The 6613-nt window shown below is 31.9% G+C and overlaps 1 non-coding gene across 1 annotated transcript; it reads left to right on the top strand.

The window, feature by feature from the left end:
* The first annotated feature begins 3888 nt into the window (after positions 1-3888).
* TRNAG-GCC (transfer RNA glycine (anticodon GCC)) lies at positions 3889-3959 on the top strand. Its single transcript has one exon. It is a non-coding gene; the product is annotated as a tRNA-Gly (tRNA).
* The last annotated feature ends 2654 nt before the right edge of the window (positions 3960-6613 follow it).

Genomic DNA, 6613 nt, shown 5'->3' with positions numbered 1-6613 from the left:
TGTCAACAGGATTTGTAACCCTATTGGATACTAGCTAAAAGCAAGGTTGGTCCAGAAAACTCGCGTATCCTGGCTGAGCCAGAAAATCATGCCCTTCAATCCCTAACGAACTAAATAATGTAAACTATTATTTTTGAACGACAATTAAAGTTATAATAATAAACATAACAGTTAGCAAACTAATGATATTATAATGAGTTTATGACATACCAAGTAGACTATAAAGTGTTCAGCTATTATAAATATGTATACTATTTCGTGCCCTCAGAATGCACGTGCCCCGGCCGGACGTCCACTCCACTATTACTCTAGTGTTTGATATTTGGTTTTGATTCAACCGAAACAAATCAATCATCTTCATCATATGTGATAAAGTTAATCCCGATTTGTTATGAGTAAATCAAAAGGAATACATGGCTGATCTCATGGGAGGATTAAGATGAGGAGGAGATCACAATATCTATACGTTTAAATCAGGAACGTCGCTAGGAGAGTAAAATAAGGCTACAATATTAGGCCTCCATTTGGTAGGTCCTCCCAATTATAATAAAATCATACTAAATGAGAAATAAACTTTGAGTTATTTGAAAAGACAATGTTTTGATTTGTAACAATAAAATTATAAAAAAAAGACCCTAGTTTCTCGTTTTGTTTTAGGCTCCAGAAGGTTTGAGCTGACCCTGGATTAAATCCATTAAAAAAAATTAATAAACTAGACGAATTAGAGACAACTCGTTGAAATTTGAGCTTGAGCCCAGGTTTACTCTAGCTCGGTTTGGCTCGTGGATAGCCCTAGTCCAAATAATAATCATTGTTTTACCCAAAAATAAAAAATATATAATACAACTTTTCTTTACCTTTTATTAATATTTTTTTAACATCACAATTTCCTAAGAGGTAGAAATTGAAATTGAAAATTTGGGGCAACATAAAATTTTACATAACCTTCAAAATATAGAATGTGTGGACAGACTCAGGGGCTGTTTGGTTCAATGAGTTAGGTCTGAATGAACCTCTGTCCCATTCAGTAACAACAACAAGTCTAAATAATTCAGACCTAATTTTAACCATTAAGATGTTTTTCTGTTTGAAACCAAACAGTCTGAAGTCTGAATGAATCAGGTGTTTATATCTGAATGGTTTCATTCAGATGTAAACAAACAGCTCCTCACACAGCGTACTCGTTTGAAACGGTTGGTTGGTGTGTGGACCACCTCCTCAGACTGTATTCATGTCTTATGCCCATAAAATGCCCGTGATGTACGCGTGTCGACCTTAGGGTCATTTTTGGGATCCAACAAAAACATGCCCGTGATGTACGCGTGTCGACATTGGTTGCCTTATATTCATCTAAAAGATAATATTGAATTTTATCGTAGTTTAGTTATATACTTATATTATTGGGTTTTTAAAAATTACCAACATTAATCTTATATAAATTAAATAAGATTAAAGAGACAAAAAAAAAGCTGAAATAAAGCTTGTAGGGCTCTGTTTTGTATTGTAGACTTATGTATTATTTTGTATTGTTCATAGGTTTAGGTTTGAGTTTGAGTTTGAGTTTGAGTTTGAGTTTGAGTTTAACAAGTTACATGTCTTAAACAGGTCGACATGTTTAACACATGTTTAAATTTGTGTCATAACAGCCTAACTGGTTAAAAACATGTTCACATGTTACTAACCTGTGTAGATTTTTATTTTAACAAAATAAATATATATACACTCATAAAGTCTTAAACCTAGCTAAAATCGTGCTTACAAACGACATTTCATTAATGCATGTTAGAACCCAATATTTATATTTTTTATGGATGTTATGATTTGCTTCTATGGTTTTTGTTACAAGTTTGTTAAGGATTTGATGTCTTTTGTTTCAAATATGTTATGACTTTATGGTTTTTTGTTTCAAATATGTTATGGATTATCTATAAAGTAAGACTTTTTTATGCTCGTTTTGAATTTTTGGTTGCGTTACACATGTATCATTCATTGTGTTTTCAAACAGGACCCTTAACGGGTTAACATGTTAATAAACAGGTTTGTGTCTGTGTTTGGAAAAAAAACGACAAGATTAATTATCGTGTCATGTTCGTGTTTAGCATCACAGGCTTTCATGTCTTATTCCGACATGTTATGACAACCCCAGACAAAAAACACCTATTTGGACGTCCATTATTGTGTCCATTGACATATTAATTAATAATTAATCACCCAATTTTCCCAAATTTAAAAACAAATTTTATGCATGGTAACCAATTTACTTGACAAAGCATAATTGTTACTTTTCTTTTTCCATAATCATATCACACGGAATTATTTTCTTTTCGTCCTACTGTTTATCAATCGTGTGAAAAGTTAGCGTTGCTATTATTGTTCAAGTTGAAGCTAATTTACTATTTTTCTTTAATAATTATCGAAAATTGTATATTGTGACAATAATGTATTTATAAAAATATCGGTTTGTGAATTTATATTTTGTTGTTTGAACATAAAACTTGCAGGTACTACACACCTCAACAACGCTTACACCATTACAAGGCTATTCATCAATTCTGTCATTGATGAAATTGTTTCTTTTATAAATAATTTTTTAAACAACGGTGTTTATTTCAAGCATTTGATCACAAGGTGTACAATTTTGGTATTATTTTTAATCACGAGAGGGGTTTTTTTGGGGTTAGTATTAGCGAAATATAGAACACATAGGGGTGTAGAAGAGATCAAAATTGTAAACCACTTATTTGCCACTAGCAATAGCCATTTAACTCTTATTCACCATTAGCAAGTGCAAGTTAAATCTTATTCACCACTAGCAATAATGACAATCAATTACAAGAAAATGTTTTTTTTTTATCTGTGTCAAATAAAGTTAGTTGTAATATGAAGATACTTAAAAACGTCTAACTTGAAAACAAGTCGTTTAAACTCAGATGTTTAAACGTATCAACCAGGTTGATGGGTAGTAATCAAAGTGTTAACATAGTATTATGGAATTGGAGTAATATTAATGGACATGGAGTGATGGATATAAGAGGTTAGGAAGAAAGTTGACATAAGTTGGAATGAAAATGAATGGCTTGAAGTTGAATCATAATTTGAAGATGGGTCATGGGTTATATGATATGGGCTGGTAAATTCTTTAGTTTCTTTCTCAGTTTTTCTCATGTTGTTTTAGTTTTTGGGTAATCGGTGTAAGGTTGAATCGTTGGGTCGACTCATTCAACCCGAACAACCCCTTTCTTATTTGTGTCAAATACACCAACTATTATCAGAAGACAATTAAAAAGTATCACCAGAACACAACTCGTTTAACTCATTTATCTAAACAAGTTGGCAAGTAGTAATCAAGGTATAAGCGTGTTAAATGGATAGAATGGTTGTAATAAATGGAGTAAATGGATTCAAGGGTTGACGTGTTTAATTAAATAGGTATCAAAGGGTTTTTTTCCAGCAGTATCAAGGTATTGAATACGTTTTGTCTTTCCATGTGGTGAATGTTCACGTCATGTGAGTGACGAAATAAATTGTGGAATTTAAGTTGCTTGAGAAAAAATAAATTAAACAAGTTGTGGGTCGGCATTTTTAACTAAACATGTTAATAGGTAAACTCGACCCAATTATCAAGCGGGATAATTACAAGAACCCAAAGCCTTGTTTTTCTTATCGTGTCAGAGATTTTCATCCAACTAGCTAAAATGAAGCAAATCGGTTGTTTTAATCGCTTTAAGACTTATACAATTTAGATGTCTGTTTAACGATTCAGCCTACAAGTTGAAGCAGACGTGTAAACAAAACAACAATACTTATTTATTTTCATGTTTGGAATGTGCAGATCACAATCAACTCAAACACATTATTTAAAGATATTAAGTGAGCCGGAAAAAAGAAGCACCAGTGGTCTAGTGGTAGAATAGTACCCTGCCACGGTACAGACCTGGGTTCGATTCCCGGCTGGTGCAATTACTTTTTTCAAAAGCTGAAATTGGCCTTTTTTTTTATCTGTCACTTGGAAAATAGAGAGGTAATGAATTTTGTTGTCAAAAATTAACACATGTATTTACTTATTTTTGCAGATTACACATACAATACTTAGCAAGTTAGCATGCTATATAAGTGATATGTTCGTCTATACTCGTGAGCCTACTAAACTCGATTATCTCGATACATAATGTCCTATCTCATTTATCAAATGCTCTTCAGTCTGGGGTCAAGTTTGGGCTCTAGTTCGTTTAAACTCGGTTCAGTTCAAACTTCTAGCAAAACCATATTATTAGCTATGAGCATATTGGCTAGTTTACGTCTCTAAACGAGATGAAAGTATCACATACTATTTATAAATATGGTTCCTTCACGTCTAAAGGTAGATTTTAAGATTTTCAACAATAAAAATCATAGATGCTCGGATCGTATGTGTTATATAAGTTTTAAGAATAACCAGTAAACATGTTCGTTTTCCTCTAAACATAATGAATAATTTAAAGTTTTAACTTTATTGGAATGTTAATGTTTAATTTTTTTTCTTAATCATATTAATGGAAATTTCATTATGTGACTTCATAAAAACATCCAAACGATTTACAATGAAGTGGCAGGTAAGCGGGCAACAAGCTGCGCCGCAACCCCCTTTTGGATAGCAAACCCAATCCGATTAAAAACAAAGTTTTGATTCTTATGGGCTGATACGTTACTATACACAACTTTCTGAACCCTATTCAAAAGGTCCACGGCATCCGGAGCTAAGACACCAAAAGTGTCAAAGGCGAAGGGGATAAACACGTGTTGATTCTCCAAACAAGCTCTCTCGTGTTTAGCAACCTTGCCCGATGCCGCCTTCAATGCTGCCTGGCCTGCTATAAATCCAGTGTCCCTAATCCCAACAAGAGGGGACACTCCTGTGAGGTCGACACAAGCGTGTTTCCCCCCTACCCACCCAAAAACAAGAATATCGGCCGGTCGTAATGTAGATCTTCCTTCTTGAGGATCTGTAAGAAAATTTACGGGGGCTTCCTTTTTAACCGAAATTCCGGCTCGTTTAAAAACATCGCATAGAACATCCCTCACCAAATCATACCTGTACTTAAACCCAGGCAACATAACATCACTAAGTGAAACATATAAGTTGGTAAGATGTCCCTCAACACTAGGATGTTATTTTATTTAAAATATGATGTTAAAAGGTCTACAACTAAATAGACTTTAGCATATAGGACAAGTAACTTGACACTTTAAACTTATTTGGAGAAACCTTAAGTAATATATTAAGAACTTAAGAAGGGTCACTTTTGCTTAAGTATATGGATTAAACAAAAGGATAAGTTAAATATATACAATTAAACAAGTTCATGAACCTTATCATTTGTGTTACAATATGGTGTTTAGGGGTCCTACATTATTTTCAAATGGAATGTAGAATCAACAAGTATATGAAACTTATCATTTGTGATATTTTCCTGTTATTTATTTTATTTCTTTTTACCTATTTTACCTTTCTTTACATATATATATATATATATATATATATATATATTTCTGTTATTATATTACAATGAAAGATGTGACCTTAGTTTATATAAAATGATCTCTTGTGATATTATGTGTGCTTGTGTAAATAGGACAAATCATAATTTTCGATACAATGAAACCAAAACTTAACATGTTCAGTTGTTTACAACGCGTTAGTAGCATTTTCATCCGTCCCATAACAGTTTGTACATAAGTATGACAGACAATCGTCCAGATATTAAACGGTAGCAATGATTTATAGTATAGTGCAAAAGTGGTATAAAAATGTTATATCAGTTCATGTCAATATACTTCAATTATTATTATTTTTTTATTATTGAAAATAAGGACAATGGCATATGAAATTGCCAAAATAAACAAATGTCACAATCACTAGAACTGTTAAAATAGTGGAAACACATCATTGTTCCACCTTAATAAATAATTAAAGCACTCCCATCTCTAAGCTTTTTCATTAATTCAATAAATATTTATTTTAAAATTTGATTATTAAATATCATCTTAACTTTTTTTAATGACAAATGTTATACTTACTTTATTCTACACAAATAATACTAAACTACGTCTTGCTCAGGTTTGAACTGAACATGGGACCTCCCATTTAAAAGACAGTGTCTTTATCAAGTTGGCTAGCCCCACGTTATTGAAACGTTTGTACGAATATTAATCATTGTTTCATGTTCGTAACTTAAAGAGATCTTATTCATATATAGAAGATACATATGCAAATGAAATTTCAAGATTTTTTTTGTATTTTAGATAAAAAAAACATCCAAAGTTGAGATGGTAATTAAGTATCATGTTGTGTCCTTTTCGGTATTTTGTTTGTAAAATATCTTTTCGTGTGAATCTTGACAAGCTCAATTTCTAGTTTATAAATTTTATTTAAAATCTTTTCAAAATATTTAAAAAACAAACTTTTATGGACGGAAAAGTTCACTGATTTGTAATACAACATAAGTTTGGCCAATATGAAATATATATGATACAAAAGCATATATCACATACAAGAAATGTGTGCATGAAATTATGAATACATCTTTACACAATAGACTATTTGTTATGAAGACTCCATCCATTACATGTGAGC

The sequence above is a fragment of the Bidens hawaiensis genome, unplaced genomic scaffold (assembly GCF_021521415.1).
Source record: "Bidens hawaiensis isolate Kalapana, Puna unplaced genomic scaffold, B.hawaiensis_p1.1 tig00008535_1, whole genome shotgun sequence".
NCBI lineage: Eukaryota > Viridiplantae > Streptophyta > Magnoliopsida > Asterales > Asteraceae > Bidens > Bidens hawaiensis.
The sequence above is the reverse complement of the archived record's forward strand: the minus strand, read 5'-3'. Positions and strand labels throughout refer to the sequence as shown.